Genomic DNA, 15540 nt, shown 5'->3' with positions numbered 1-15540 from the left:
CTGGTGGTTGCTGCTGCCTAAGTTGCCCCACACTTCTGCACTCCCCACCAAGGCTTCCTCACTTGTGAGTAGCAGGTCAAGAAGAGCACGGCTCTTAGTTGGCTACTCCAGCACTTGCACCAGGAAGCTGTCCCCAGAAACTTCCTGGATCGCCTGTGGATTGCTATATTGACCTCCCAGCAGATGTCAGGGTGATTGAAGTCCCCCATAAGAACCAGGAACTGTGATCTGGAAACATCTGCTAGCTGTTTGAAGAAAGCCTCCTCCTCCCTGTCTGGTGATCTATGGCAGACACCTACCACAACATCATCCTTGTTGCTCTCTCCTCTGACCCTAACCCAGGGGTTTCAACAGGCCTGTCTCCAGTTTCATACTGGAGCTCTGAGCAATCATATGGCTCTTTTCCATAAAGTGCAACTCTTCCTCCTCCTCCCCTGCCCGGCCTTCCTGAACAGTTTGTATCATCCATGACAGTGCTCCAGTCGTGAGAGCTATCCCACCAAGTCTCTGTTATTTCAATCACGTTCTAGTTCCACGACCGTCTAGGACTTCCGATTCTTCCTGCTTGTTTCCCAGGCTCCGTGCATTTATGTAGACACATCTGAGGTATTTAACTGATTGCCCTACTTTCTCAGGAAGGATGAGAAGGCCTCCTTTGTTGCCCCCTCCTGCTTGTGCTTCCTCCTGGTCACCTGCTTCCCCACTTGCCTTAGGGCTTTGGCCTCATCTCCTAGCCAACATAATTTAAAGCATTCCTCACTAGGTTTGCAAACCTGTCTGCAAAGTTGTTCTTCCCTCTCTTCATCAGGTAGATCCCATCTCATCCTAGCAGTCTTTCTTCTTGGAACAACATCCCATAGTCAAAGAAGCCAAAGCCCTGCTGGCAACGTCATCTTCACAACCATGCAGTGATCTGCAGATGCATCCACCGCTGCCTGTGCTCTCCCCCTTAACCAGAAAGATCAAGAGAGGAGGAACTTGCCTTCATTTTTCATGTATATTTGGTCCATGCAGTAATATAAATTGGTTGGGGGAGGGATGCTGATTCAGAGGGTTTGCCAGAACAAGAAACCCCAGGGAGCCTGTGCTGCTGCCCTAGCAGCCTGTGTCTGGGCAGCTTGCACTGAGGCAGCAGCAGCCTGTGCTGCCACTGCAGCAGCCCCAGCAGGAAGAGGTAAGCAGTTTATTCTCTTCCTGCTCCTTGTGTACTTCCCAAGACACCGAAATTTTAAGATACGCCTCTGGGTCCTTGTTTTCTTTGCTGAGACTGCCAAGAACAAAGCCCTGTCTATTCTAGAGACACCAAATCAGTGTCACTTCATTGATAGAAAGTAGAGTTTTATGCCAGGGGCTCTATGCCTGATAAATTACCTGAATAAAACTTACTGGTGAGAGTCCCCTCAACAAAGAATAAGGGCCCTACACCATTCTAATGTCAGAGATCAAGAAAGGGGTACTAGTTTTGGTATTGATGCACCTCATCTCTGCGAGTAGGAGTGGATGAAACAAGGACTTTTCTTTTTACAATTTGACAAAAAAATCTGCTCCCCCCCCCCCCATAAAGACCTTGTTTTCTGTTAGAAATTCAAATACCACAAAAAATTAATTACTAAAAACTGAAGTATTTCGACATGGAAATCTGACTCGGTGCACCAAAGGAGTTGGTGTTCAGAGTTGTTTCAAACTCTGGTTCTCGAGCCCAGAATCCTTGACTGTAGTCCATTTCCCACAATCTGCCACCTTCTCCCACTTTGCAGAAAGGTGGTAGTAATTCATGGGAGTTTGACTATAACTGGCCTGAGAGTGCGACCCACTGAGAAGAATAAGGACATGAAACACCAGAACTAAAACTCCTATGACGTACTGTGGCAGCATTCCCAAATTGCAGTGTATTGGATTGCAGCTCACCACGTCTTATGAAAGGTTTTATATAATCATAAAGCCAATTTTCCATTTTTGAACAACCTGATTACATGATACTACTTGCTATTAGTTTGCGTGGCTTTGGGTTTGTTTGAGATCACCAAATGTATCACATCTGTGCCACTGTCTGTCCTAACTTAAACAGTTTTGAAAAATTAGTTTTCCATAGATGATCCTTGCTCATGTTCCAGTTCATTAACCAAACATTAACTTCCCAAAGGCATTAGCATGAGAGTCTCCTCAACAACAAGATAAAATGTAATAGAAGGTGGGAGAAAAAACATACCACTTACCAGCTAAAAGGGAGAAACAAAGCAAGCAGCATCTAGCTCTAACATGACCACTCTGGGCTGTACTTGCCTACCTCAGCCAGAGGTACATGGTTGTGGTGAGGAGGTAGGTGAGACATATCTACGGAGAAAAACTTCGTAAAAGTCCCAGAGGAAGCTGCTTCTGGGTTATGGACTGTGTCTGTCTTGGGATTCCCACTACTGTAACACGGTGGTTTATTTTGTGTTCAACTGTTGTGGCTGTTGGCACTGAATTCACAACCCAGCCCTGATACCCTGGCTCCAGGCAAGCACATCCTTCAGACGGACCACAACTCCTCTGGCAAATGTTGTTGATCCACAGTGATAGGAAATAAGAGCAGTGCAGGCAAAGCAAGCAAGATGGTTACAACATACATTACCCAGAATATACACAAGATGAGCGGTGCGTCCGGCTGGTACGTAAATGCTCTGGTGGCCTCTCCTACCTGGAGCAGTCCCCCCACCCCTGACCCCCATCTCTCTCTCACGCACACACCCCTGCTGCCACCTCCCCCTTCCCTTCCCTCCCCCCAGCCCATCACACCCTCCAAGTGGGAGCTAGGAGACTAGGAGCCCCCCAAGCTGGGGCCACATCTCCCAGCACTGGGGTGGGCACGGGGCAGGGCTGCAGTGTGGCAGTTGCCCCTGAAGCTGCGGCTCCTGTCAGCAGGTCCCGTCCCATCCCATCTGGCAGCTGGGCACACAGGGTATGAGATTTGTGGGGGGGAAATGTGTAGTTTGGAGGGGAAGGTTTGTTGGGGGTGGGGTTTATTAGGTGGGTTTGTGGGTGGGTGTGTGGAAGCAGAGGAGGAAAAAGTGAGGGGGAAAATGGCCCTGCCTGCTTTGCATAGGGTCCTGGGCTGGAATCCAGGGAAGGGAGCATTAATGACTGAAGGACAGACTGGTGAGTACTATCCAGAGAAGGAAGAGGCTATGCAAGAGCTGGCTACAGGTGAGAACAAGCCAGCAGTTGGGGAATGGCAATGGGGAAACTGAGGCAGATTTGCCACAGTGTCCCACATAACTGTGAGGAGGCAAGAGTGGTTAAAATGAATATTAACCTGTGCTACTGGCACAGGGATCTGAGACCCCTCAAGAGGTTGAAGATTTCTTGCATCAGATGTTTGGTGTAGACTTGGTTTTATTTACTTTGTTTATTCCAGAAGGGAAGAGGATGCAAGTATGCTTTGGTCAGTCACGTCCCAAACCACGGGAGCCTTGAGGAACAGACTGAGGTGGCAATGCTGCAACATCAGTTTTCTGAGGAAGGGGTGAGTCTCCCTACAAGTCTAATCACAGATTCAAGCTCATTTTATTGCGATTGAATTGAAATTGAGCTATTTTTTCCACTACTTGTGTACTGAGCACCTACAGTCCTAAAGATATTACTGTACTTAAATGCAAAATTTGCATTTTTATCTCCTCTGATGTATGAATGGTGGTAAGAGAGACTTCCTCTGTGCCATGGGAAGGATGTTGTTTCTTTTACATACATTCGGAAACACAAAACCAATGTTGATAGAAGCATTCGCTTAAACAAACCAGGTGTTTTCAAGAGCTGTTCCCAAGCAGGTCCTGACTGTAGGACCTGGACCTACTGACAGCAAGCACTTGAAGGCCTCCAAATAGTTCCACAAACTTAAAACTTGCTGAAGTGGGCTAGTCTGTCTTCCTAATGTTCATCCATGTCTTTGTGAAAAAATGCTGGGATTAAACCGGATACTAACCTAAGTATCTGCCGCATAACATGGGACCTGATATTGCAAACCCAAGTAGTCCTCTTGTGTTAGCCCCTTACTTGCATAGAAAATGCAGCTGTGGGATTGGGTCCTGGATGGAATACCTCCACTTATGCATGATAAATGTAGTGCACATTATCATGGCATGTTCCTCTCTTAAGTAATCCTTTCGTTCCTTTTTGAATAATCTACGTTTCTGTTTTGCTATGCAAATCCATCTCTTAAGTGTGTGTGCTGCAAGTATCTCGGGTGGTTGCAGGCAGTGCTGCTTTTTGTTCTCATTGCTTATCCATTTATTCAACAGGTGTATTTTTAGATTACGTATCCTCTATGCAGCATATCACCGTTTAGTTCAGAACAGACTGTATTCATCTCTTGGATTTGTGTCTTTTCTTTTCTTCAGCAGCTGTTTGTTTAACATACTTTCAAAAGATCGTACAGGAAAGCCTGCTGAACAGTAAATGTACTGGTTTAAAGGGTATATTTTTGTAGTACTGTACTACTGCTAATGAACCTTGTGATATTGTTTAGACACTAAAATAAACTGTGCATTGCTTTCAGTAAAGATGATGGGTTGGCAGATACTCACCAGGAGACCATTCTAAATTTCATTTTCTGATGGCTATCTGTAGCTGTATTTAGAACCCCAGCATGTGGCTGACATTCCCCGTTATTTCCATGGCAAAGCCAGAGGTAAAGGCTTCCTTTGAATGTCTCCATGCATTTCTATAATACACCAAGCTTGTCATTTTAGAGGCTGTTCCTGAGGATTTTTATGCTCTAGTTTGAATATACTTTTCTCTAAAGCATTTTAATTCAAACAACAAAAAACAAACACAGAGCGAGAAGCTTCTAGTCAACTCCTGGAAACTCCAGTCTCTTGATACTGGAAAATATCATAGCACTGAAAGCAATCTATGGGTGCTTGTACATATGACAGGGGTTTAATCCCCAAGGCTGCATTCTGTGCCCCATAAATTGAAATGATGGGTTTTAATTGAAAACCACTGTTTCAATTTTTCATGTTTTCACATTATGGCTAAGGGCCAGATCTTTTTTTTTTTGGAGCCTGCCCACAGCCGGGGACAAGCAGTCCCGGAGTTGTGGGGGGCTCTGGTTCTTCCCTTTGTGGCAGTGGCACCCCCTGGGACTGCCTGGGAGAGCTGCCAGTGAGTCAGGTGCTACCCCAGTCAGCTTGGGGTTGGGGAAGAGTTGGATTGGGTCGGGCACAGCCTCTGAGCTGGGGCAGCACCCGGCCCACTAACAGTCCACCCAGGCAGCCCCAAGGGGTGCTGCCACTGTGGAGGGAAGAACCGGGGCCCTCCGCAGCTCAGGGGCCATTTGGCTTGCTGGCAGCTTATTCCCCAGCCACGGGAGAGGTGGGCAGACTGCTGGGGGTGGGAAAAAAAAGGATCAGGTCCCTCTCCCTTTCTGCTTTCAGTGGGTGCTCACTGAAGGCAGAAGCAGCAACGGGCCCAATCCTTTTTTTTCTGTGGCGCCTGCCCACCTCTCCCATGGCTGGGGGGCAAGCTGACAGCTACAGTGCATCTTTACAAATTAAACTGCATTTGGATGTAGTTTAGTTTACAATGATGCAAAGATATTTAAACCCCCAAAAACTCTTGCATGTGTACAGTGTGATGCCATTAAGCCACACAAAATGACATTTTCGTCTCGTGTACATGTTAATGTCATCACAGGTACAAGTGCCCCATGAAAGCAAGTGATTCAGTATTAACCACCTGTGTTTTTTAAAGGAGAGAGGGAGGGGAGAGTCTTGTGAGGTGGGGGGAAGGAAATCAAACTCCTTGGCCAACTCTAACATCAATCCAAAACTTGCTTCATGAGCAACAAAATGCATAGGCCCCAAACCCCTCCCCACCTACCCAAGTTTTATCTGTGCTTTCCATCTGTGGGCACATTTGAAAATCCCCCCACTTTCCACCCCCTGCTTTCCCAGACAAATCTCAGTTTCTAAATGTGGGGAAAACAATATATGTGCAAATGATTCATGTCCAAGGATGTGGGTGGCTTCTAAAGCAAATCTGTGTATAGAGGTTATGTGCATCTGCCTCAAATGAGCCTACACACAGATCTTGTGAGATCTTAACACAAGACCTTTTTATTCTTCAACCAGCATGTAAGTGAAGTCTTTTGGGGGTGGGGAAGGTGAATTAAAAGTTTAACGTCAGAATTGTTTGGCAGATTGAAGAAGGACAGGATCTTCAGATGTGAACCTACTAGAGAAATGGAGGGGTCTTGATAGTTAATGGTATTAGGTAGAGAATAGTTTTGACCATGTGCTGAGTGTGTTGGTGGGACGGGGAGGCGGATGCAAATCCATTCCAGCCACAGTGGCTCTGTTCCCCACATCTGGATCATGCAGGAAGAATGTTTTTGTCAGTCTTCTTCCTTTTTTTTTTTTTTTTTATAATACTGAAGCAACAAGTCAAACTTTCTTCTGATGGTTGGGCCCTCCTACATGTGGCCTCTTGTGTACAAATGTGTTTTGGAGATCTTAATGGTTAGATCATTTTGAGAACTGAGAAGGGAAGCCTTATTCTTCACTGACTGTGACTTGTGTTGGACATCCAGAGTCCCTCAGCTCCTGGCCTGAATCTTATAATGTAGAGTTAGGAAAACATCTTTTAGGTAGTGCTTCAGCTAGTCTAAACCCCAGTACTCTCTCTAAGCAACAAAAGGCCTAGCCTGAATGGGAGCCTCACTTGTTTTGTTTCTGGGAATAAACAAGGAGCTGGATTTAATGTCCATGAAAGGGAAGCAACTTCTCCTACATTTGAGGAAGCTGTGAAGGCTTTCTGTGGAGATGCACACAGCAGCAATTTGGGGTAATGTAAGGCCAATGTCTCTGTTTGAGCTGTCTTAAAATACTTGGCATTGATTCTTGCATAACAAGAGACAGTAGGGCTGAAGAAGTGGTTATTCCAGATCTGAGGCTATGGCCCCATGCTTACATTCTGGGGACAGAATGTAGTTGTTCCTTTGGGAAAAGATTTGCCTCTTAATGGGTCAGTAAGGCAGAATACTAGTGTTTTAAGTGGGCTCCACAACCTGCATTACCAGCTGGCATTGAGAAACATCCTGTTACGTCATTGTATTGGGTCAGTGTTGCCAGTGGTATCTTTGAGCCTTGTAATCACCCCAGAATGAGCCCTCTGGAATTAGTTTATTTAAAGAATACCGTTAAACTGTGATTCCAGAAGTGGAAAGACAAAAGTCCAACTGTTTGAACTATGAAGCTTTTCAGGCATCAGGAAACTGGTGTTTCAAAACTTCCTCCTTTGAGTTGTAGTTGAACATAATTGCAAGTAAAGGATCAGCAATGCTTCTAAAGCAAGCAACTGGTAGGAATTAGGAAGAAAGTGTTTATGTACATATGACTGCACTGCATGCAAAATGAATCGACTTAAAGCGCTTTCATGGAAAGCGTAACCTCAGTTAACTTGTAACATGGAGTAGTTTCAGTGAAGCAGTTTCAGCAGAGCATTGATTGCTGCAGATGATTACAAGCCAATTTCCTGAGTATTACTGGAAATAAAAACATTTGGGGTAAGAGCTGGATTTGGTTTAACAGCACACTTTGCATGCATCTATTCCCTCAGATTAAAAAAAAAAAGTATGAGAAAAAAACCAGCTAGTAGAGTAGGTGTAGGTTGTTGGCAAAAAGGCTAATAAATAACGATTGGGAAACATAACCATTTATTTGGCATTTCTGTTTTACTTACATTCTACTACTCAGCAGTATTTTCTAGCATAAATGCTGCTGTGTTTTGGTATTTGCAGAGCATGTGATATCCTTGCCTATTGACAGACTCTGAAGTTTGGGTACATTTGGCCCTAATATGAAGAGAAAATGCTTTCAGGCCAGACCTCATTGGCCAAGCCACCTCTGTTACCTTGGGACAAGCAGCCCATTGCACTTTCTGAACACTGATCTGAAACTCTAGTTCTGTAATGTATCTACAACTACCACCAACTGAGATGTACCACAGAAGAATAGAAGAATTGGAAGAAACCCCTCCTCCCAGCATTTGACACTAGATTCATACAAGCATAGAAAATTAGGGTTGCAAGAGACCTCAGAAAGTCATTGAGTCCAACCCCCTACTCAAAGTAGGACCATCCCCTACTATATCAACCCAGCCAAAGCTTTGTCTACCCACATCTTAAAACCTCTAAGGTTGGAGATTCCACAGTCTCTCTAGGCAGCTTGTTTCAGTGCTTTACTACCCTTTTAGTGAGAGAGTTTTCCTAATGTGTAACCTAAACTTCCTTTGCTACAAGTTGAGACCATTGATTCTTGTTCTGTTATCTGCTACCTCTGAAAACAGTTTCACTCCATCCTCTTTGGATGTGAGAAACTCATCCAGACTTTGGAACCACCCTTCAAGTGGTTGAAGACTGCTATTAAGTCCCTCCTCAGTTTTCTGTTCTCCAGACTAAATAAGATACAAAGGGTGCTGCCACTGTGGAGGGAAGAACCGGGGCTCTCCGCAGCTCAGGGGCCATTTGGCTTGCTGGCAGCTTATTCCCCAGCCACGGGAGAGGTGGGCAGACTGCTGGGGGGGGAAAAAAAAAAGGATCGAGTCTCCCTCAGTATCTTCATAAATCATGTTCCCCAGCCCCTGAACCATTTTCACTGCCATCTGCTGGACTCTAATTTATTTACATCCTTTCGGTAGTGGGGTGGGGGAGGAAAACTGGACACAGTACTCCACATCAGTACTCCAGATGTGGCCTCACCAGTACCGAGTTGAGGGGAATAATCACTTCCCTTTATCTGCTGGCAACACTTCAACTAATGCAGCCCATTATGCCATTAGCTTTCTTCACAACAAGGGTGCGCTGTTGACTTATATTCAGCTTCTTGTTCATTGTAATCCCTAGGTCCTTTTCTGCAGAGCTTCTAGTTAGCCAGCTGGTCCCCAATCTGTACTGGTACATGGGATTGTTTCACCCTCAGTGCAGGACTTTGCCCCCGTCCCTGCCACCCTGCTCCAGATCAGCTCCTCCCACCCACCCTGCAAGAGCTCACCAAAACTCCTTAAGTGGTAGATTCCTCGACTGGCCTGGGACCCTCGTGGGCAGGACAAGCTCATCCAAGCGGAGGGGATGGAGCTGTGGGCAGGTGGGGAGTGGCATCCCAGAGTGGGATGGGTGGGTGGGACTGGGGCCAAGCTGTGATTCACTCCCTGCATGATGGGTTGTGCCCAGCACAATCTAGGAGTGGGGTGGAGTGCCTGCCTGTGGCCCAGCTCCCGCTGCTTCTGCCCCAGCACAGGTGGGGGCAGACAGCCCTAGTACAGCATGGCTGCAGAGCAGTGTGGGGCAGCCTAATGTAGTCACGATCCACTGGGACTGCCCTGTGCTGCTGGACTTCACTTCTCTGTAGCCTCACTGAACTGAGGCTGCCTGCATATGTCTGTGCTGGGATGGGGGCAGCAGGGGCTAGGTCACCCCCCACTCCTGGGTTGAGCCAGTCACAATCTGTCATATGGGGAATGGATTGTATCTCAGCCCTGACCCCAGCCTGCCTGTCCCACTCCTGGACACCACTCCCAGCCTGCCAACATGTGGCCCCATCCCAACATCCTGGCCGGGTGTGCCCTGCCCTCAGGGGCCCTGGCCAGTCTCTGTGGAGATCCTGTCCTCTGGCTCTGTCTGGTGCCCTCAGTGGTGGGTGTGGTATGGATAGGCCAGCGTGCCAAGGGCTGAGTCCCGTGGCAGCGGTGACACAAGTGGCAGCAGGTAGAAGGAGGCTCTGCCACCACTGAGGCTGCCAGGAAGCAGAGTCCTGCCTCTGTGCTGCCCAAACCGTGCTGCATGCCAGGGGTGTTGGGACCAGCTGCATGCGTCATGGCCTGGGCTGCCTTCTGTGCCTGGGCTGTGCAGGGCTGAGGGGCCAGTTGCAGGCCAGATAAAATCCCTTGGCAGGCCGTATTTTGCTCACCCCTGTTCTAGGGATTGGAAGAGAATATTGGGTAGCTAGTAACCATATCTTGTAACTAGTTCTTTGCATCATCCTTGTAACAGCCCGTGTGTCTGGTTTTTATGCCTAGGAATAAGATTACCACAATTATCCTGAGTGTTGAGCAGTTTTCTTACAGTTACCAGCTGCATACGTTACTCAAATGTAGGGATCATTTTAATCGATCAGGTTCAAAATTGCCACAGTTGGGCTGGGATGCAGTAGCTATTATAGATGTCATCAGACGTGACTCAACCAGAAGTAAGAATGCTTTACTTATTTGAAACTGTAAGAACAAGAAGTCGGTGGCAAGGAGCAGACTGTTACCTGCCCTACAGAGGTCTGATGATTGCTTTCAGTCTGTCTTTCAGCTATCGAGTTGGTTGTACTGGGAAAATTGGAGAGAAAGAAGAATGAATAATGAAGAGTAACAATTGTTTAGAAACCTTTTGCTTAGAAACCAGTCAGCACAGGAATGTGCTGGAAAAGTAGAGATCATGGCCCACCATTCTTTACTGCATGGTTATGGTTCATAAGCAACTCCTGTGTCCACCATAATGCTTATTTGTGTGTAAGGAATGGCATAGCTGTGGGTAGCTCAGGCTGGTAAAATGTGGGTAATGGTATAATACCTGTGGGTGTCCCTTTCCCTCATTCCTGAAGTCTTGCTCCCCCGCTCCCTTAGCTCTTTGGGAGCATCGCATCCATACTTATGTTTTTATACTGTCTATTACATTAAAGCTCCACTCCAGATCAGGCCTCTTGATGGCCACTGAAATAAATTATTAAATAATAAACTACCAACTAAAATCTTACCTGATAGGGTGTAATAATCCCTGGGATTCTACTGGTTTGAGAGTTGGGGGTCACACTTCCCTTTCTCTTATACTAATGTTATCTCCCTGTATTAAGGTTGCATCAGTGTGCTGAACAGATGACTTTGGCTTGTAGGCCATAATGTCACTATGATGAATGTTTAAAATATCTAGAAGAGAAATATTTGTGGATGAGCAAGATAGTAGTGAAGGCATGCTGGCTTTCCCTGCTACTCTGTAAGTTTGTCAATGTAATTTCTGTCTCTAATATATCAGAGATTCGGCTCATGAGAATCTTGCCTTTTACTGCTTGAACACATTTAACTTCTGACCTATGTCAACTGTCAGATTAGAATGAATTTAGTCACATCAGCTTGAGCAAGAGTTAAAACCAAGCCCTGGAGGTGAAAGGCCAGAGCCTTAAAGGGATCACCTTAATTGACTGGGCCTCTTAATCCCTCTGTTCTTGTACATTAATCCAAATGCCTCTAGTTCTTCTTTTTAACCTGTTTCATAAAGTAGAAGGAGTTGTACTTCTCTAAAACAAGACTGAGCAGAGAAGGAAAATGTGACCTTAACCCTTCTAAAGAGGGGGCTTTAAGTTAATTTCAAATGCTGTTCTTTATTCTGATCACTCCCCAGCAGTTTAATAGCTGGGAATTATCAGTCGGATCCTCCTTACCCCCAAACATGTCAGTGATGTTTTGCAGAATAGGGCTGGTGTTTGACATTCCATTTGCAGTTTACATTTATGATGTCAGTACCCTGATAACCCAGATACTTGAAACAAGTTTGAGAAGAGCGCAGTTTGAAGCACACTGCATTTATCACTTAATATGCCTGGCTGGTAGGATGGCAGTTCTCAGGGCACCTTCTCTTTTTAGTAGCAGTCAGCCTGTACCAGCTGTCCTCCATGATGATAAAATTTTCTCACAGTTACCTGCTGTCTTTTTCAGAGCCTAAAGTCTCCATGAACCATGCATGCTATAGGGTGCCTCTTACAGAGCTGCCCCCTTTAGTTAGTGAGTTGTAGGTAAGGTAAGTTGGGGTTAATCTTAGCACATAGCTGCCCATGCTTTGTGTAGCCAGACAAAAGACTGTGAGCTGCATGTGACTAACTGTGCAGCAACTGACATAAGCAATTAACGAAGAAGAGGTAGACTTCCATGATTTCAATAAATTATAAGAATTGGAGACCTCAGGAAGTTATATTTGCATATTACAGTAGTATAATAACACTTATGTATTATCAGAGCATCACAGTGCATCATCTATGAATTCTGAACTGATTTTTTTTTTCCTCAATAAACAGGCTGAGCCTGATTTCCAACACTGAAGACCTAGAATTCAAAGACTACAAAAAAGGTTTCTAGTGCACTAAGTGAGGCAACTTATTTCTTGTAAAAATATAGTAGATATACAAGTTCATTAAAATTCTTCTAGACTTAAGAATACAGGATGTGTCCACATGTGTGTCCGTGCAGTACCTACGTTAGATTTCCCATTTGAATGTGTCTGATCCTACCTGGAGCCTCTTAGTACTATGGCAAGATAAATATGTAATCATAGTAAAATGAATTGCTGTTGAACTACAAGCCAAAGTCAGAAATTCTTCCTTCAGTTATCACAGTGCAACCACTTTGATGTCCACAGAATCCAAGCTGTGTTCCCTTTTCACTGGCTATGCCCATTCTACAGCCTCAGGAATCCCTCTGTACCAAAGTGGTCCTCTTGTGGCCAGCACAAACATTGCTTTTCATTGGCAGAGCAGTACAAAGCTGGCCTAAGTGGTGGGAGACTATGACTCTGGGAATCTTATTGTAGATTAAGATTCAACATTAATGGGTTAAAGGAGAGTTTTGATGCATTTGGACTGTTATTAGTATTTACACAATGTCACACACATGCAGTGTACTTTGCATGCCGATTATTTGGTTCCTTCTGTAAGGAAGTTGCCCTTTGATCTGACTGCTCTATGGCTGTAGGTAGGGCATCTGCTTTCCATGGCTACAGTAGTGATAAGAGCTATAAAGCCACAGGGAGAGTGACATTCCCATTAGAGCAGGGCCAGTTTATTTCTCTCTCTTTGAGCGCACTCAAACATTTTGAGCGCTAAAGTTTGACTTGTGTTCCTCGGGTCAGATTGTACTGAAGGGAGACTGTGTGCATGGAACAGTGGTAGACAAAAGATCTAATTGAGGAAAAAGTGCGTGTGTGCGCTGTCTTTTTATAAGACTCCGAGTGGGCAGGATGGAAAACAAATACAGGTCCTGTGACAAAAGAGAGGAAAAACTGTAGTGAAAAAATAAATTTAGGCTGAACCCTTGGCCCCACAATCAATGGAAGTTTTGTCCTTTTATTGAAGCCAGAATTTCCTAAAAATATCTAGTCACATTGATACGCTGCCACAAGTGAGAGTCCTGAATTCTGAGCTGGATCTTTTATCTCACGGTACAGTAACATGTGCCATATGTATGTACAATAACACAGGCTATTTAACTAGAGAGCATTCCTTTAAATGGAATGAATCACGTTTTTGGAGGGGGGAACCTGGTTTCAAATTACTTGAGTTCATGAACTTGAGTTAGTTTTGTGAGCCCTGTGAACACAAAGGAGAAAAAAAAAAAAGGAGATCCACAAAACCTCAAATTCCACAAGACTTGCCCATCACAACACTTGGTATCATCAGGCCAGAAGCCCAGATTTTTTCTCAAGTTCAGTCCTGCACAGACAGTGACAGTAATGGCACTTAAAAAAATATGCCTCCCTGTTAGAAGTAGACCCTGAATCTTAAAAAGCTAGAAAATAAGATATTTAGACAGCAGGACTGGGAGAAGAGAGGGTCTGTCCTTTTGAAGTAATCAGCTAACGGAGGTGCTGGATAAGAGAAGGCCCCTGTAATCAGATGGCTGAGCAGGCTGTCAAAGAAATCTTCCAACACTTGACTTGTCACTGATGGTATCTTACTGCTGATAAAATGGGAGCAGCAGTAAAAGGGAAATGTGAACCATTATCTCCATGCCCCTGGAGAGTGCCGAGCAGAGAATGAAAACCTGGAATGTTGCTTTCCTACTGCTCTGGGAGTAGAAAGGAACCGCACTGTTTCCACCTGTACCAGAAGGGAAGGCTGACAAGCTGCTGAGCATCCCCCAGGCTCCTTCGAAACTGAGCTTGGCAGGATCTGCTGTGACTATTGGCCAACATTTGCCCAAATACACTCAACATGAATTCACTGTTTATTTGCAGCATTTTCTGTTAGTCTTCCATGAATACCAGTGTTAATAGGAAAGGAGGTTTTTCCCCTAAGAATAAAAGTCCATAAATTCTCATGTGAATCCATGTTCTTACCAGAAGTGTTCACCTAGCCATCTTACCCCATCTTTCCTTTCCTCCTCCTGCTTATAAAGATTTTAGTGATCCAGCTGGGGAACTGAAATGCCATGCAACTTGAACAACCAGTCACAAAGTGACTCGTTCATGAACAAGCTACGTGCTGCAGCCATTCAGTTTGTGCACACAGTTTCAGTGACTCCATCCCAAGTCAGTCAAACAAGCGCATGCATTTTCTGCGTGTGGGAGTGCAGAGAGAGTGACTTTGAAAAACAAATATAAATTCACTTGGGCAGTAGGATAGACAATGAGAAATCACGTAAAAGCTCAAAATACAAGGCCGCCTTATTACAGAACAAATATTAGATGATGTATAATTTCTAATGCTTAAGAAATGGAGTCTTATTACCTGGCTCCAGTTCTAGAGAGTTGAGGGCAATGTTGGGGGGGGGGGGGTGCAAACTGGGCGACCACCCCAGGTGCTGAAGCAAAGGGGTGCCAACAGCCGCTGCCTAGCTGGGTCAGGGTGTGGGATAGTCGTGAGCAGCTCGTTGGTGGTGGGGTGGGGGTGTGAGGACGGGGGAAGGGCAGCTCCTGCCACTGTGTGCACACCTGGACAAGCATGGGGGGTTGTGCCCCTGGATCTGTGCATGGGGTGAGGGCAGGCTGCCACTGCAGGCTTTGCCCTGGGCACCAAACTTCGTTGCTACAGCACTGGTTGAGGGTTTTTTATTATATCTTTTATTAGACTGACTGTATAGTTAGGAGAAATGCAGGCTTTTGGTCAGGTTAATGACTTGTCCAACATCTCTCCCAGCTATACAGCCTCCCCATGCAACAACCTTTCCTCACGCAAAAAAAAAACAACAAAAAACCCTAACAAAGAAAATCCTTTGCCTCTTGTGCATTTCCTGGACCATCAGTGCTATAACAATTATACTACTCTGTTTTCTCAGTCCTTGAAGCCTGCTATGAAGTTAGTGGGTGTTTTGCCTTCATAAGGATTTCAGAATTGATCCAATGATGGGAAATTGATGTAAGATTCTTCTGAATGGATCTAGTTAACTTCTCTGAGGGATTATCCCAAAATATTATGCAAGCAAGATCCCTCTTCTACTACCTTTGGTAAACTTTTTTTGCACATAGCTGCTTGTATTTGAATGATTAATGAGCATAATAGACCAGTTTCTACCTGCTGTTAAATTTGTGCAGTCCTATTGTAATCAGTAGGATTACATGAGCATGAGAATAGAATGTGACCTAATATGGTACGTCTCTTTAATGTAAATCAAATGTCACAACAGGTTGAAACTTTGAACATATTAACTGTCTCCTCTCACCCTATACTTGTTAAACTACAGTAACCCTCTGCCTTTTTTTTTCTTCTTTCCTCCCACCCTCTTTCTAATATCTGTATAAAAGACTCTTGTCAA

At 45.1% G+C, this 15540-nt stretch overlaps 1 long non-coding RNA gene across 4 annotated transcripts in view; it reads left to right on the top strand.

Annotated features, from left to right (window-relative positions):
• LOC109285871 (uncharacterized) overlaps nt 1–15540 on the top strand; it is a 310547-nt gene that overhangs the window by 9489 nt on the left and 285518 nt on the right. For all 4 annotated transcript variants that reach the window (XR_002093776.2, XR_009462693.1, XR_009462692.1 and 1 more), the window contains exon 2: nt 3398–3505. This is a non-coding gene — a long non-coding RNA (uncharacterized LOC109285871). The remainder of the gene's footprint in view (nt 1–3397; nt 3506–15540) is intronic.

Source organism: Alligator mississippiensis, chromosome 5 (genome assembly GCF_030867095.1).
Source record: "Alligator mississippiensis isolate rAllMis1 chromosome 5, rAllMis1, whole genome shotgun sequence".
Classification (NCBI taxonomy): domain Eukaryota; kingdom Metazoa; phylum Chordata; order Crocodylia; family Alligatoridae; genus Alligator; species Alligator mississippiensis.
Note: the sequence above shows the minus strand (reverse complement) of the source record. Positions and strands in the feature narration are given on the sequence as shown.